Here is an 18,659-nt window from a genome sequence, read left to right as displayed (position 1 = left end):
CACCATCCCTGGAGGGGTTTAAAAGACATCTAGATGAGGTTCTTAAGGACATGGTTTAGTGCCAGTGTTAGGTTAACAGCTGGACTTGATCTTGCAGCTCTCCTTCCAACCAAAACGATTCTATGATTCTAAAGGTTTCATAGAGGGAAGGAAAGCTCGAGAAGTGGGCCCATGTGAACCTCATGAGGTTCAACAAGGCCAAGTGCAAGGTCCCGCACCTGGCTCAGGACAACACCCAGTATCAATACAGGCTGGGGGATGAAGGGATTGAGAGCAGCCTTGCTGAGGACTTGGGGGAACTGGGGAATGAGAGATTCGACATGAGCTGGCAATGTGCACTTGCAGCCCAGAAGGCCAGTTGTATCCTGGGCTGCATCAAAAGGAGCATGGCCAGCATGTTGGGGGAGGTGATTCTGCCCCTCAACTCCACTGTGGTGAGACTCCACCTGCAGTTCTGCATCCAGCTCTGGAGCCCTCAGTACAGGAAAGACGTGGACCTGTTGGAGAGGGACCAGAGGAGGGCAAGAGGTCCAGAGGAGATGATCAGGGGGATGGAATTCCTTTCCTATGAGGACAGGCTGAGAGATTTGGGGTTGTTCAGCCTGGAGAAGAGAAGGCTCCAGAGAGACCTTATTGCAGCCTTTCGGTACTTAAAAGGAACCTGTAAGAAAGAACGGGACAGACTTTTTAGCAGGGCACGTTACGACAGGACAAGGGGTAATGGTTTTAAACTAAAAGAGAGGAGATTCAAGCTCGGCATGAGGAGGAGATTTTTTACAATGAGGGTGGTGAAACACTGGCCCAGGTTGCCCAGAGAGGTGGTGGTGGATGCCCCATCCCTGGAGACATTCAAGGCCAGGCTGGATGGGGCTCTGAGCAACCTGACCTGGTTGAAGATGTCCCTGCTCATTGCAAGGGTGGACTAACTGACCTTTGAAAGTCCTTTCCTACCCGAACTATTCTACGATTCTAAATGATAGTTAGCTTTGCATGAAAATGCTGTACTTCGAATTTTAAACTGCAGTTTAAAATTCAGACACAGCATGTCACTCAAAGTTTACTCTTATTCTAATGTATCTCCCAGCATGAATAGCATTCTTCAAGAAGTGAAACAATCAAAAGGTGAAAACCATTATTTGTTTTCATTACTAAAATCATATTTATAATCACAGACAAACAAACACTAGGACACGTCATTTTTTCACAATTCTGTAGGGCTAGGTCTGTCAAGGAGCTGCAAACCAGGCCATAAAATATAATGATATGTATTTTAAATAGGTTATATTATTTTCAGATGTATTTTGTCATTTATCACTAGCACCATGTACCTGGCAGTCACTTGACCTTATGAGCAATAAATTGAGTGAAATTAGCATTTGAATCGATGCTATGTGAATGTAACAGCCTACAATAATCCTATTTAACAGCTGTTAATTGTCTGCTATAAACCACCGCTCAGCAAATTTTGATCACACGACTGAAATACCTCCGTATTATGAATGAAGAAAACATACCAACTGATGCACAGGAAGATGCACCCCTAAAGATACTTGGAGACACACAACTTCAATTAATCATATAGATTTCATGCAGATACTATATCTCCTAACTACATGTAAATCATAAAACATTGTCTGTAAGCAAATAGTGCTAAACATGTTATACAGAAATATATTAAAAATGTTTTCTTCATTTATTTATAGGGAAACATTAGGTTTGTATGTCTTAACAGCAAAGAGCACTCTTTAAAGGTATGATCAGGTTGTTAAGAAAATGTTTACGTTTCTGTGTGTTGCCCACATCCACGTGGCCAAAGACATTAGCAGTCCATCAGTAATACCATTTTTTCCTACCACAGGGAGATTCCCAAGGTAATGAAAAGCCATAGTTCCAGCTGCAGGATGAAGGGAAACCTCCCTCTTAACTCATTCTACCCACATTCATTGCTCAATCAAAGCACACACTAGAATAATGTATTACTCTGGAAGTCAGAGCATTCTAAGGAGGAAAGTTAAACTTCATAAACAGTGTTTCGTCTTTTATCTGTAGCCAAGCAAGAATAGAAAATAAGACCAGAGACGAAGCATTCAGATATCCTGGCAATGAATGTGTCTATTATAAGTACTCGTATTCAACACAATGAGAACTACTTTTTCTGGCCACACAGCCGAGATGGGATAGAAGGAATCCATGGCTGTATGTATCAAATGCTGCAGAAATAGGCAGCAAAACAGGGACTGCTCCCAATTATCACAGCACTTTAACTGTACAAACAATCCCGAGGAACCAGCAGCTCAATTTTGTCACTGATCTTAGTTGTGAAGTCTTGGTTGTAAAGTCTCAGAGACGGATTCCTCACCTGTAACTCAGGAACCAGGCTGTCCTTTCTGCCAGCACCCTCCATTTTAAAAACTCTCTGCCTGTTTTACCCAGATTAGATTTCTATGCCTCCTTCTTGTTGCTTTCCTTGGGCTACTTCCTTTAAAACCTGCCCACCTAGGAGGGAGAGGAAGATTGCTGACCAACGCTCGTATCTAGTAGCTAGTAACTGCGGCTGGGTTAAAGACAAATTTTAACTCTTACTTGAATACAGATCATTCAGGGTGCAGCATCATACCTGACTGCGTCAGTCCAAAAATCAAATAAGAAAAAACCCATCTGTCAGAGTGCTGATTTGACACACTGAGCAGCCATACAAATATTAATACTCGCGCAAGGGAAGTAGACAGGAGTCTGCAGACAGAGATATAGATGGTGGAGAGGACAGAAAAGGATTTCCTGTCTCACTGGCAACACAGTCTTAAATTGACTAATGCAGGATCAGACAGAGGAGCATTAAGGCAAATGATGAATGTAAAAATATGACATTGTGCCCCCACATTTTTCACTGTAATACATGGACAATCAAAGACTATCATAATATTTTTTCTAGGCAAGCGAAATATACTAAACTATACAAAAGAAAGAACATTAGTAAAGCTACAAAGTCAAGTACCCAGAAATTACTTTAAAACAATTTTTTCTTGGAACAGAAACAGGCTAGGAGCATTGTTATGCTTTAACTATTTCTTTTCTTGGTTAGGTTTGTGTCTGAGTTCCCCGGATCCAGTTCAGATCCCATATACTTTTCTCAGAATTCCCAATGCAGAATGCATTCTGCACGAGGAGAGAGAAAACACCTTCTATACATGGTTCTATTTATAATATGAATTCTTTTCTCTGGGTAATTTTAAGACCATCAGTAAACAATATGCAATTGTTGGTGTGGACATATGGACAAGAAACTGCAGATTAAGCTAAAAATGAATGTAAAGCACATTTACTGCTTAATACTTGTGAATATTCTTTCACACTAAAAAAAAAAAAAGAAAGAAAAAAAAAAAAAGGAGGGTGAGCTTACTCCTCACACACACATTTCTTCACATTTAGAAGGCAGGGAGGCAATGATATGTTATCACACACAGTCACTCCTTGGCTTCTCCCAAGGTTACTTGTTTATGTGTGTGCCTTTCCTCTAGCTCAGATTAAATTCCTCCAGGAGGAGGCAGTACTGATACACATAGTCAGTCTAGTAAGGACTAGTACGGAGAACCAGAATCAAAGGCAGCTATTCTAACCATCCTTCAGGGGGTTTGGAAAGACCCATTATATCAGGGAAGTGAATACAGCAAAATATTTCAGTTCGCTGATGCATGCAGTAGAATGCCGGAATACGTTAATTACTGCCTTTGGCAAAATATATTTCCAGAAACATTTACACAGAATCTGGAAATAAAATGTCTCCTGGCACCACAACAGATACCACGCTCGGATATGAAGCACTAGGAGAAGTTACTGGAGGAAAACAAAAAAAACCTCACAACACAGCATCATGTCCACCAAATCCTGACAAAGCGCTATAAACTTAGAGACATTTCCACTACCAGCTAATCACATTACGTTACAGAGAGACATTCTGTACCATCAGCTATACTGTTAAGGCGCAAAAGCAGAACTTAGTCCCTTGACACCCTTGTCAGGCCCTGGAGGCATGCTGACCTCACTTCAGCTTCTGCCAATAAAGTCCTTTAAATTTCAGCCACTGAACAAGCACTGAGTGCTTGAGGCTGCTCAATACTAAGCTGCTGATTGCTCCTCCCATGCCGCGGACCAACAACGGTACTTTTAGGTTACGGTGTTCACCATCCAACTTCCCTGTAGGGACAAATCCATTAGGGCAGGCAGACCTTTTGCAACTCACTTCCTGTGTTTTCCTTATTTCCAAAACCTGCAGAATAAAAGTTCCTTTCTTTTGATGCTGGAAACAGATACCAAATCCAAAGGATGAGGTTAATAAGATATTTATTGAACCACAGTGAGAAGTGCAAACTTTTAGGGAGTTCAATTATGCTGCAGGTGAGTGAATACCTGACTCCAGGGATTATTAACTCATAGAACATTAAACAGCTTCGACAAAAAAGACCGGAAATGATAAACCTCAAAATATTTTATAGAAAGACTTTTAAAGATAAATGACAGTAAACTAAATGCCAATGAGCTGTCTTCATATTAAAAAAAAAATCCTCTTTTTCTAATTATTCATTAATTTCAACTCACATATAATTTTTTAAAGATAATATATACATGTTGCAAAATGCACAGCATACATGATTTCCATTTGGATTTCACTATTTTAACAGTAAACTGATATTGTTAAATTCATTAAACTGTTCCTAATTCCTGTCTGGTTCCCCATAATGCCTTCTAATGCACAGCAGCTCAGTAAGATCATAATCATGGCCATTTTGCTTGAATAAAATGGATTTAAGGAATAGCAAAAAATCTCCCAGAGCAGCTAAAAAATTAACCTATGTCAGCATTAGTGGCTTGAGAGATATATATACAATCTGAGAGTCCTGTAACCTTTGAAAGTACACAACCCTCATCTTGTGGAGATTACAATGATCCTGACAGAGAAACACTGCAATAGTACCTGATAGCATACTTGTAAAGGGAGCATGGAGAGAAGAATATGTAATAGAAGTGCTGACACTATCTTAACCATTGCAGAGAACCAGTAAAATAATCCCTTGAAACACCATCATGCTGCATGTCTACCAAACTGAAAAGACAGTCTTCAAGTCAGCAGCATTAATTAAGAGGTAACTTTTAGATTAATTCTATCTGGGAGTACTAGTCAGAACTACAAACAAGAGAACCTTTCCTGAAGATCCTCTCCTTCCCACCTGTATTTTGACTCCTAACTGCACTGTGTCTTTTTAAGTTCCTTCTGTTTAAATACTGATAAGTACTCGTCGTAAAGCAATAACAATAAATGCAGAAAATAATTAACCTATATAACTTGATACTGCATTATGGCATAAAGCCAATTGGCCACGAAAATGTTATCTGAAAGTTCCAAAGCAGAGCTGGCTTTGGAAACAAGATAGACTCAGGCAACAGCAGAGACCACCATACCAGCACAACTGTACAAAGTTATTAGGGGAACACGCTTCAGCATGTAACTCAGATTCTTCTGATGAAGAAACTCATTTAAAAGATCACAACCAAGCTCTCTTGAACATTCAGTTAGCTAATGGGTGGTGGTCTTCAGCTTCTGCCAAGAGAAAGGAAAACTAGGGTAGTTTTGAAAGTGTAGGTCATTTATAATGGAACAGTGACCGTTCTAGCTGCAGGCTAGACTATTTTCACCTTTAACTTTTTTCCAGCAAGTCCCAAGCACTTATCTGAAAATGTGCCATGCTATTTGCAGAGGTTAATTCCTCAGTCTTCAGTTACTAAATGTTTGTTAATTATGATGACTACGATATCCTTAGTGGAAATTGCAAAGTACAGGCTGCCCGGACATATTTACCTCCAGGTTTATTTTAATGAAAAGCTTACTGTTTAAGAGGAAATCTGCTCAGTGCAGGTACTTCCTCCTAAAGTTTCACATGTTCTTTCTCAAATCAAAGTGTAATACTTTTAAACAAACTTTTGAGCCATATTTGGTAGTTATGTCAGATCAGTCAAGGAGACAATACAGATTCAGAGAAAGTTAGATTTAAATAAGAATTTAAAATTGATGCATATCTGGGGCTAGGGTTCATATTGACATTTGGCAGCAGTAAAATTAATTATAGAATAAAGCAGCAGTAATATATATCAATTATGGTTTTACTATTGATGGAGACGAGCTTGATACTGTCCTGCTCCAGGAATGCTTCATGCAGGATGTCTACCCTTCTGTACACTGACATTTCACCAAACCACAACTATAAAACATGAGGATGCTCCAACATTCACATTATTTCCATCTATGTGGAGATTCCCACTTCTGAGGTCCCAGTTTTGAGTGTAGGCTTTGGAGATACAATATAGAATTGTACAGAAATAGTCAAACGATCTTCATGTCAAATCATACTCTTTTGCCTGTACCGATGAAAGAATTTAAAACTCTTTAATTCCATATATACAATCATTAGTTTATCAGTTCAAAAAAAAGCTAGCTACTTAATCTTTCTAAGGAAAACACATACTAAAACAAATAGACACAATCTCAACAGAACGTGAATTATTTAAAAAACAAAAAGATATCTTGCTAAAGGATAATATCATGTGTTCAACTGAGCTACCACCCTTTGGGTGCACTCTATTAAGTGAAATGAACAATACATAAAATCATACTGATTCCTTTTCTCTGGTAAATTATACCAGTTTTATAAATGTTTCTGTCAGTCAAAAAGGAACACTGAAATTGCTGATCGCTACTATTACAGACACGTCTTTAGATACTTGTGGTGGATTTTGTTCTAAGACACGATTTTATTAAAGCTAAAGGATAGATCTGCAGCATTTGTATGCACACATACATCTTTCGCTCACCGGTAAACTTGCACACATTTCTATTACCTAATGGGCACCTGGATGACTTTTGATGTCAGATTCAATTTCAGCTGTAGAGGTTGTAGCTCTTTCAAAAGCTGAAATCAACCATGCAGGTTAAGCTCAGCTTGAATTTTGAAGTATGCTATTAGAAAGTCTTAGCAACCAAAGTCTAATCAGCACAGCCTTGAACTACAGGTAGTTAATCTTAAAGTGTTGACTGAGTAAAAGCTAAGGGTGACTGCACCCTAATATACTGGCACACAAAGATATCTGTAAATTTTAGTCACAAAAAATCCACAAAAAAACCAAATTAAGGATGAAGAATGTTCTAAGAGAAACATAGACACTTAGCCAGTAGGGTCTGTACAAGCAACAGAAATACAGCAGGTTTGCATGCTTTGATCAATGTGGATCAGAGAGGTAAACTCAGCTTAAAATGTCCAACCAAACGAGAGGCAATCCAAGACATTTTGGATATTTTAGTTTGTTTGCAAGATGGAAATCTTGCAGGGCATGTTTTCTAAAGAATATAGTGAAAGAAAGGAGAAGGGAAAAGGAAAGGGGAAAAGAAAAGGAGAAGACATGCAAAACCAACTTTGAGGTCTAATACTGCATGCAAATGAAATCCCAAACCATTATCAAAACTCCCTTGAAATATATATTTTTATTTCATTCGTGGTTACTTAATTCATCTCATGGTTATTTCTTTAAAATTTGGAAATCAGCAATCATACCAACTGCTGAATTTTGAATGTAAGGAAATAGTCTGAAACATTTCCCATATCAGGCCTTACTCCTCATTTATTTTCCTATTAAAGAGAGTATTGGTCTGCATGCAAATGGGCTGATGCTTACGGCAGCATTACACTGATAGAATATCAGCATATGTTATGAATACTGATGAAATTAATATTCTCTTATAATGGAGCACTGCATTTTTCCAATTGCATTGTTAGGTGCCTTCTGATTCTAGCGTAAGACTCGTACTAATATATATGCCTTTTCTAACATTCATTACGTCAGTCTCTCTCTCCTAATGACTTCAATTATATTCTGCCCTTGTTTTGAAATGGAATCCCAATATTGTCAGGTTCAGTTTAAAGGACATTTTAATAATACTTAGGTTGTGTCTAGAACTGTTAAAGGTAAAAACAAAGTAAAAGAGATTTTGAGATAAGATTATAATATTTTTAAACACTCTCAATGGATTGGGATGCTGGATCGCCCTTACTTACAATGCAAATCGAACATCCAAATTCCTTCCGTGGGACTGAAAACTTTAGTCTAATGTACAAAAGCAAGACCACTTGAAATTAAAGTTGACCTGCTGCAGCATCTGGCCTCTGATACTTTGTATCTCGGCATATTAAGAAGTTTCCAAACCTTGCATCATCAATGCATCATCAAATATATTTGCTTTGCAATTCCTGAGATATGACAAAGTTGAGTTTAAAAGCCCTGTGGCACTCAATTAGGAACTACTTTAATTTCTGAGTTTTCTTCTGAATTATAACATTACCTAAGCATATTATTTTCTGTTTAATTTAGTTATTTATAATGAAAGCATAACCAATTTGGCAACATTTCAGTTTATATTGTAATGGTCTCTCTATAGGTCTGCACTAAAATTGGTTTTCTGGTGTAATCACACATTGTAACAGTCAGTAGAACTGTACTAAAACTGACCTGAGATCGTTGTGGTACTATAGTCTAGTTTTCAAATTGTTTTAGTATATAAAATTCACTATTTTTTTAAAAATGTGTTGGTGTAACATTAAAGATAGAATTTAAAATATTTTTTACTGCATAAACACTGAAGTTATTTTGCAAACATTGCCCTAGTTTCATCCCTTATATTTAGTAAAAGGCTTCTGGTATAATTTTGTGTTCTCAGTAAAAAAAGTTTATACCTCATAGAGATGTGTAGAAATTCATACAGAAGCAGGTAAAAGAATCTTTTTCTATATATGCGGTGCAATACGCCACTTGCATCTATCTGCATTGGCTTAAAAATCATAAGTTTTAAAACAAACTGCTTTCTGCTTTTCATCACTATGGCTGAAGTTTATAATGAAGGCCTGATGATTTTAGCTCGTTTAAAAACAAGCAAGAAAGTCATGTATTCACCTGACTCTGTAGTTCAGACCTTTAGTTATAAATAAAAGCACAATATCTTGAGACTCAGTAAAACCACAGATACCAGTTGCTGTGGACATGTAATAAATCACAGAGAGTCTGTGCTGGTTTTGATCTATTTGCAGCGTTTTAATTCTGAACCAGGAAAGCTATATAACCTTTGGGGCTCATGCATGCATCACCTCACCTCCGTTCATACCAATACAAAAAGGGGGTCTCTGAAAGATAAGGCTTTATGTAGAAGTAAGGCACATAAGGGACATCTCCATTACATCGCTCCCTTTGACTACAGGATATATGTGAGGTCACAGACCAGAACATCATCTTCCTGTCAGATCCCAGGAAGGTACACACAAGACAATCCCTTCAGAGTAACTGCGAAGGCAGAACTTCAGCAACAAAATTAAAATCTCGCATCACTTTAGCAAAAGGAATAACTTGAGCAGTAGTTAGCAAAGGGTCAGTTTTTTCCTGCATGTCCCTCAGCACCTTTGGAAAGACGATCCTGCAAACGGTATTACACCCCTGTGAGTAAAAATTCACCTCTCATATCAGAGTTTTAGGTATCTACTTCAGGGGCTGCTAAGCCTGCTTTTTAGCAAACCAACCAATTCTAGCTCACTGCTTACCAAAGCATTTATGAGACCATTCCCCTAGGCTTAAGAACTTGGAACATTCTTTACTCCTGTACTAGCAAGGATGTCATATTAGCCAGTATGAACCAGAGAGAGTAATTGAGCATTGCTACTGTGACTGGACGCTGAGACAGTGAATGAAAATAGCTTGAGATTAAAAGCTCAAGCATGTTCCAGCTTGGTCCACTCATCTGAAAAAGAGCTGTGGGAACTGCAGCCAAGTTCTAATATAGCCACTTTGCAGCCTTCCACATCACCAAGATCTTTTTACTGTTTTCAAGAATGGTTGATTTTTTTTTTTAATTTTATTTACCTTTTTAGAAGTAACTGCACCTAAACATGCACACACAAAGAGAAGTATCTCAACCTTCTGGTAGCCAGGTGACCCTCAGCTCACCTATGTATATATTGACAGAACACAGTTTCCCATAAAACCAGTCTGTGTGTTTCCAAGTGGATAAGTATATTAAATGCTAGGCTTACTCTTTCTTCGCACGAAACCTCTTTCTTCCTTTTTTACTATTACCCCCATTATGACCTTTTATTATACAAATGTTCTTGAGGTGTCTTTTTTTTATTATTATTATTCATGTAGATGAAGTAGGAAGAATATTTTCATGATCTCTCAATAGGACATGTGGGTGCTATAAAAATAAATGTGCTGTGGTTACAAGAAAGTTCAAATTATTGTTGGCTTTTTAGATTTTTTTTTTTTAATTTTATTAGTATCCTGTCTAGTTTTAGCACTGGGTTGAAAGCTACTTCTATGGTGCATATGCAAAGCCTCATCAATTTTTACAGTGTGGCTATGCAAATATTCTTCCTTCAAGTACCTTAATGAATAATTAATATTGTGCTTAGAGATCTAGCTGAAAGCACCAATCAGAGGATCCAAATAAATTGGGTTGGTATTGAAGAAATTGTTCCCCATGCTCATCAAAAAGATTACTGTTTCTTTTAGAGAACAGCTTTAACAATATGAAATAAGGCCCTCTTGGAATAACCTGCTGATATCTGCATGAATAATCAGACCAGCTATAACTTATCTGTCACAGTGCTGGCTCATTTTGAAAGATATCTTCTGTAAAGGTATTGCTTTGTAATGACAAAAATCAAACTGATTTGGGGAAAGTAACAATCTCTTTTTGACTGACTTTTCCTTCATCCTTGAAATAGATACTTCCAAGTATGCCAGTTTGAAATTAAAAACAAGTGACAAAAGCTGTTATTTTACTGCAGGAAAGACAGAAGGTAGCCTGCCAGAAATTGTCTCACATCAAAATAATTTTACATTTGCTTAAAGAATATTATCTCTCTCTGTGTTTCTACCCTTGAACAATTTGGGTTTCAACGTGGCTCATGAATGGTGCACTTTATAAAACAGACGCACATTAGGCACACTGATACTGCGCACAGTATTTCCATGCTAAACACAGCTCTGATTGAAAGGAATTAAGACGACCAAAAGACACAGGAGACATTTTTTTATAACTCACTCCTGCCTAAAGATAGTGAAGCCTTTATGTAAACTCTTATTTTTAAAAACATATTGAAACCAACTCTACATACTTTCAGATAAATCCTGACATTCTGGCTCTGTAGCAATTTTTCTAAGTTACTGTGTGCAACCAAATGTAGAACATTTCAAAACCAAAAAAGAACATTTCTCCTTATCAGATTAAAGGTGGGGGTTTTCTTATTCCTGTGAAAGGTGATCAGAGAAAAAAATGCCACATTTTCCACCTGCTCTCCACAATGAAAAAGCTCACCAGCCTGAAAAAAGTTCAGTACTTCATCTCATGTAGTATACAAGCCTGTCACCCTCAGAGACTTGTGATTTACTGCTCACTTTGTGTTGCCATTTAGTTGGATCCAAGAAATTCCAGATTCAGATCCCGTGTACTTGCGTTTTAGGTTTCCAGTGTAGGAAAGGTTTCATGTTCAGAAGAGGTGTTAAAATAACACTTACTCAAAGCATAAGTTTTAGAACATCTGGGAGGTTATAGCATGTATTCGTTCCTGAGAAACACTAAAATGTCTTAAGGAAATAGAGCTGGGATCTATTTATGCAGAAGGACATCTGCAACCACGACGCTGTTCCAAAGCCAGACAAGTCTCAGCCCACTGCAAAACTACATAAAGTTGAAAGAGCACTTGAGTAGAATTACTAGAGTAATTCACACTTGAGTAAGACCTATCTTGCGTCAAAGTCACATATTGCTTATGGATTCAACACTAGTGTAAATACATTAATTGGGCTTTCCCATCAGCAGAAGTAAGTAGCTGCTGTTATGATTTAGCATAAATAAAATGTTCAACACTCTGAACTTGGGCATCAAAACATAGGTTGAAAAACCAACAATGGAAGTAAAATTTAAAAAAAAAAAAAAAAAGCAGTTCCAATGTGTAAAAAGAATTAGTTACTTTTACTCAGGTTGTTTTTTCTATACCTCCCACAAGACCAACACATTCATGTGACAAACCATGGATGGCCACTCCATACTGTCTGTGTTTACTGCACTGTGTCACAATTACACAAACATCTGCGCTTGAAAACTTTGCTCTTCTACTGTAAGAAAGCATTTCCATCACCAAAATGAAACACTGTGCTGGCTTATGAGAGGCAGCTGGTTTGTTGCTAGGCATACAGGATTGACGAGTGGGAGACAGTGGCTGAATAATCCTTAAAGATTTTTTAAGACTAATATATATGGTATTTCAGTTCACATGAAATAATTATAAAAGCATATATAAGAGTCTAAAGGCAGGCAAAAAATTTCCCACAAGTGTCTAGTAACTCAATATCTGGTAGAGTATACATCTAAACAGACCTTCGGTCTTAAAGTTCTCAAAGTAGTTAGGAGGGAAGATGACCTCGCATAAAAGAATTAAGAAAATGACCTAACTTACTGGAAATTACAGAAATATGCCAAACTGGATCTAAAAAATGAATTGGCTAAACTGTTTTTTAATGATGTTGGAAAACTGAAAGCAGATTTAACTTTGCCCATCAGCAAGTCTTTAATAATATACCCAATCTAGAAATTTAGAAAATAGTTAGAACCAAGTCCAAACACAAACAGACTACCACTATTTTAACATTTCATTTTAACATTGTTTAGAAAATTACTGGAGCATGGAGAGGTTTTGTTGGTCTAGATATAAAGATAACTGGTACACTTCAAATGCTTCTATGCCCAACATCAATGGAAAGTACGAGCAAGAACTAACTGAAAAGTAGTGAAAACTAATCAATAAGGGGACAAAGCCTTGATTTTGGCTGTTTCCAATGTTTATCACCATGCTTAGAGTTGACAGAGTTGTTTTGGCACTCTCTAGTCATAACAAAGCTTCAGATTCAATTCCTCTTTGTCAATTTAGGTTATAAAATGTAAAGCATCCTTGATTTATGCATCCACATCCATAATAATCACTGAAAAATGTAAATATTTTGTTGATGGCTGCTTGTGTTGATGATCAAATGAGACACTGAGAATGACATCTTTTCACTGCAGACCAACATATCCTAGCAAGAGCAGCAAATAAATTGTTTTCACCACAACAAAGTGTGACAAGAAAAAAAAAAAAAGGGGAACAAAAGTATGCAGGCATTGGTTTTATGAAATATATCAACTATTGAACGAAATGTTTAAGGCTAAAATCTTCATGCCTGAGGAACAATGCCAAGAAGATTAGTACAAAACAAAACACTATGCTGATATAAGATTAAAATATCGTACCAGGTTCAAAAAATTGCACCTGCTCCACAGTGTAAGAGTTAGCAAGGGCACTCCTGTCTGTTTCTGTGGCTTTTCACCCAAGAGGACATCTAAATATATCTGAAGGAGTTTTTTGAGGAAAAGCAGAACTGCATGACAAGGAAATTAACAGAGTCAGTAACAGAGCAACACTTGCTCCTGACAAGTAATGAAAGCCAGGCAAGCTGCAAGCATCTTGCTCAACTTCGTTCTTAGGCACACCTTCCCCCTTTACATGCAAATAAACTTGCCTTTAGAAAAAAAGAGTACAATCATAAATTTAGCGAAACAAAGCCTAAAACTTTTGCTTTCACCAAAATGTAAAGCTCATTTTTATTACTTCAGGAGCATTTTAAAATCCATTTATTTCACCTTGGTGTTTGTTTTTTGGGTTTTTATGTGTGTATTTTGGGTTGCTGGGGAATTCTTTTTTTTTCTTTTAATTTAGGTCATCTTTTAAACAAAACAACAACAAAAGTAGACTAAATAAAGTCATTCTGAAAATGTCCCGTGCATTTTAGAAAATTTTCCTTTCCAGGTGCCGTGGCATTCTTAATTCAACCTGTCTTTATGAATAGATCTCTATAGTATCATGGCGGTACTGCTGGTTTGATTGGACTACCTATGCATGGAAGCAAATGTCTTAGTGCTGCTTCACATCCAGGGACAGCCTACCAATACAGCGGCTCCTCCCAACACCGTGGCCTCAGCCAGTGCCGAGATCCAAACTGCCCACCCTTCCCACTCCAGTCTCCTCCCTTGGTGCCTTCCACTTTTATCAGCTACTACTATCATTTTTCAGCCACGGGGGTGATCAGCTACTCTGTTACCCCTCACAGGCACACACATGGCTTTGCACATCTCCTGGAGCAGGCAAGAAGGCTGCCTGAATCCATGATCTTTCAGATGTAGGCATTATTGGCAGAAAATCCCCTCTAAATGATCTCCTAACTAAATGTCCTTTGTTATCATACACTGTTCCTCTGCTCACAGTTGCATTTTCTCTAGGGAGTACACAGGACACCAGTTTCACCTAGGCACTGCCTAATGAAGAGTAACAAGTCTTGAACCTGTAACTAAAGTCACATGTAGCTAAGGCCTGTAAATTCTCTTGTTGTGAAAAACATTCTAGAAGGGATGCTACCCTGAAAGACAGCAGAGCAAGGGAGAATCTTGTTATTTATTTGCCAGTTATGCAGAGTTTGTACCTTTTGGTGAAGATGCTTTAGCTTTTGTTTAGTTATTCCAAAATCAGTTTAGTCATATCCCTCCCTTGCAAGCCGCTAAGAGCCAAGAATGTAGTCCTGGCCTTCAATGTAACCCTAGAGTCGTGGTTAAGATCCTAACAGATTACGTCAGTGCACTGCGCTTCAAAAGTAAACAAAGCAAGCAATATATTTTAGCGAAATAATAATTTAAAAAAAAAAGGAGAGAGAAAAAGCCAAAACTCAGAAACACTACAAAAGCACATTCCCAAAACCCTGGTGGGAGTTGTTTGTTAAGAGTTCCAGCCTAGAAGATACCTTACTTCATTAAAACATCCCTACCTGCACATGCTAAATGCATGTGTGAAACACTCTCAATACGAAAGATCCTCATTTTGAATGACACTAATCATCACACTGTACTTCTGCATAGAATGTGCAGCATCTTCTGGAAGAGCAGCTTAACAAGATGAGTGCAATTATAAATGTCTGTACAGTAGAACTAGGGTTGTTTAGCATTGCATTAACTTATTTTTTAATGTGTTTTGCTCCTTTGCTTCCTCTGCAGACATAGATCACGTTCTAGTTATTTTCTGCAAAGGGTTCATTATACTGTGCTTAATAACTCAGAGAACCTGGCAATTCTAGTAGCAAATATTTTTAATTCTTAACCATAGCATAAAAGAACACATGCATTTCCCAATACATGCATTCCTTAAAAAAAGTCAAAATGCAAAGCACTTACCTGCACTTGAATGTAGTTTTCCTTCCTCCCTCCCATTGTGTCTTTGCTCTCTACACAACACAAAAGAACAGACAGAAACCACAGCTGATTTCAAATAAACATGTTTACAAGCTAGATACAAGTATGCACACCTATGTCCAGATGTGTACTGCTGTTCTGGCTGGCTTCTGGTAGCTACTGCGACAAAACATGGCTCCCAAACTACTTTAGAGGCCCCCAAACTCTTTTAGCACTCAGTTGCCATTCATTCAATAATTTTAAATGCCACAATATTTCAAAGGACTTAAGTCAGAACTAGTGTCATCACTTGCACTACAAAACCCATAAAGAAAATTATTCCAATACACCATAGCAGACAGCAGTTCCCAGTGACACATGCAGTTATTTTGCATAGTTCCAGTAAGATAATTATTAAAGCCACCTTAAGTTTATATGCTGATAATTTGATTTTAAAAAACAAATGGATGTAGTATGTAGTTAATATTTATTTTTTCCTAGGAACATACAAATCCTGAAAAAAACAAAGATTTCTCTGGTCATCAGACAAAAAACGGCAAACAAAATCGCAGCTGGGACTACCAAGCAAGGAGGTGTGTGAGGCTCTAGACTTCTAAACTTTTAAACTCACAACTCCCACCCTCCATAAGAATGTTTTTGCCACTAGGCCCAGGCTGCTCCAGGTTCTTTACTCCTAAATTTTCACATGAAACTTTCCTACTAATAAGAACATTTTCAGAAAGCTTTGTTGAGGAAGAAAAACTGCTCTACACAAGAAACACTAAGAATCTCAGTGGTTTTTGAGTGCACATCATATACAGTTGCTGTCTAGAATGCACTTGACACCACATAATGTTCATATTTTACAAGAGAAAGAAAAAGTTAACTGCCTAAAGGGGAAAAAAAACCCTATAGCATTATTTATGGTGTCAATTCTGTATTTTTATCTTAACTCTTCTTTGTCGACGTGGAACAAAGTTCCTGATTATCTTGCAAAGTTCTTCCCAGTCATTTAATGCTCTTTGAATTATTTTTAATTTTTTTTTTAAAAATGATATCGCATCTAACTGTTCAAGCTAAGGGAACCTTCTACATCCAAACATGCTTCTGTGGAGTCATTGCTGTCCAGAGGCAGATAGATTTAACTTCAATTCCTCCAGAAATACAGCGGGAGAGTCAGAGAATGGTGCGATTTTAATCCTTTCTGAGGTTAATTCCATGTGATCAGTACCATTCATTGTCTATACATTGCCTCACGTAAGGAAGCTTCCTGTGCTATTTTCAGAAGGTTTGCCCTTCTATCACACATTATTGTGTTTCCCTACAGCTGGTTCAAGTTACCAATGACACTTAGTACATCTCTTCCTTCACTGGTGAAAAGGGAAAGTTTACAGACATGACATTCACAGTTTTCCCCTTTTGGAAACTGCATGAAATGTTCACAAAAGCTACTTTTACTGCAAAAGACAAGGTCTTTTTACAAACTCCTTTGTACCTCCCTTTGCTGTTTCTCCAGCTTTAGATTTGATTTCTACCAGCTGTTGCCCTAGTGATTTTACAGATGGCTATATGGGCAGATGGACTGGAAGTTCATACTATAAACATGCAGCAAAGGAGAATCCATGGGTTTGCACTGCTTCAGTTACCAGGATCTGCAGAGATGTCAAAGACATGTTATTCCCCATTTGGCAATATGCTTTGATTGCTAATTAATGCAAACAGCTTGTTGTCTACAGTAATACACAATTACTTCTCAGTGACCAAATGGCTTACAACAATTTCAACAAGCAGTTCAGGAGCCAAAAGCATTCTATAAATAAGATGCTGACACTAAGCTTGTGTACTTTTATTTAAAGATGTAATATTATAACCATCTGGAAAACTGTTTATTTAATAACATCCAGCAACATGGGACCTGACACCTGTTAACTGGCAAGTTATCAGCAAAACAGGTAGCCAAAGGCATGAGTGGGTCCAGCATTCATGGCTAGGGAGGAAGAAAGAGACAGTGCCTGACTCATAATGTCATCTTTTTTGGGCCACTCATTTTTGAAAAAACAGTCCCGTTTCTACGGAAGATCATCATGGAATGAATCCAAGCACTGCAAAGGTATTTTACTGTCTCAGTGAGAAACAGACCCCTTCTTTCCATCTTTCTTGAAGAAAGCAGAAGGGTTTTTGGTTAAAGTTTTGACTTCACTGCAAGCTCCATGGACCTACCAGTGATGCCATTTATTGAGAACATGTGCAGCTCTTCCTCTCCAGCACATATCAATCTATAGCAGTATAAAGCGAGACTCAAACTGGCTTGACAGCTTAGAGTAACTCCATGAAGTGGCATGTGAATGCTAATTAAGTTACTAGAAATTTTTCCCCCGAGGCCAAACATTTTCTGAAATGGCCTTCTTGCAGTAGACGCATCCAAAAACAATCCTTTCAAGTGCATGATTCATGTTCTGTGCTCACAGCCCAAACAGTGCTCCAAGCACAGAAATCTTTTTACAGAACTAGATAGCCAGAAAAAGGGATAAAGCACAGAACAGAATAAACTGGATTTTCTATTTGATAAGCACATATTTAGGATCTAACATACATGTATCTGTACAGAAATACTGTTTGCAACCAAGTTAAAGGAAAGAAATTCTGCCAGGATTTTAGGGTACATTTGTAAATAGGGTTTAAGTCATTAGAGAACACACCAAGCAACAGCTTCTGTCTGCAGTTCCGTCATGTCACTTCAGTGACAAGCTCTAAAAAAAAAAAAAAAAAAAAAAAAAAAATTGTATAAACATCAAGCAGCAGTTAACAGGGTGACATTATTGTATCCAGACTTGTCTGGCTTGTCTCCCAACCACAAACCCCTCACTGCAACAAAAGCACCTTTTCTACAGTCCTGTAGCCGCTTGGACAAAGCTGCACTGCAGCTGAGGCAATACACCTGCTCTCCAAGTCTCAAACTCTCTTCAGAGCCCATGCAGACCCCTCAGTGCAGGTAACAAGTAGTGCAAGAACAGACCAAGGGCAGTTTGTTACTGCCATGGCATCTGGCTCCTGGTTTAGGCTGGATGATGGCATGATGTGACACCACGAAGCTTGGTCACCATCCATGGTTAGCATTACAGAAGCAGCACAGGTACAGAAGATGATGTGCATTTTCCCTGTAGAGTTGTATACAAAAATATAACAAATATATTTTAATTACATATTATTTTCCCCTAATACACTGAAACATTAATTCTGGAATTTATTAGGCTTCTTGTCCTGAACACAGAATGGGAAAGTAGATGGTTGAAAACCTAAATTATCAGTTTGGATA

Source organism: Caloenas nicobarica, chromosome 10 (genome assembly GCF_036013445.1).
Source record: "Caloenas nicobarica isolate bCalNic1 chromosome 10, bCalNic1.hap1, whole genome shotgun sequence".
NCBI lineage: Eukaryota > Metazoa > Chordata > Aves > Columbiformes > Columbidae > Caloenas > Caloenas nicobarica.
This window is presented reverse-complemented; position numbering follows the sequence as displayed.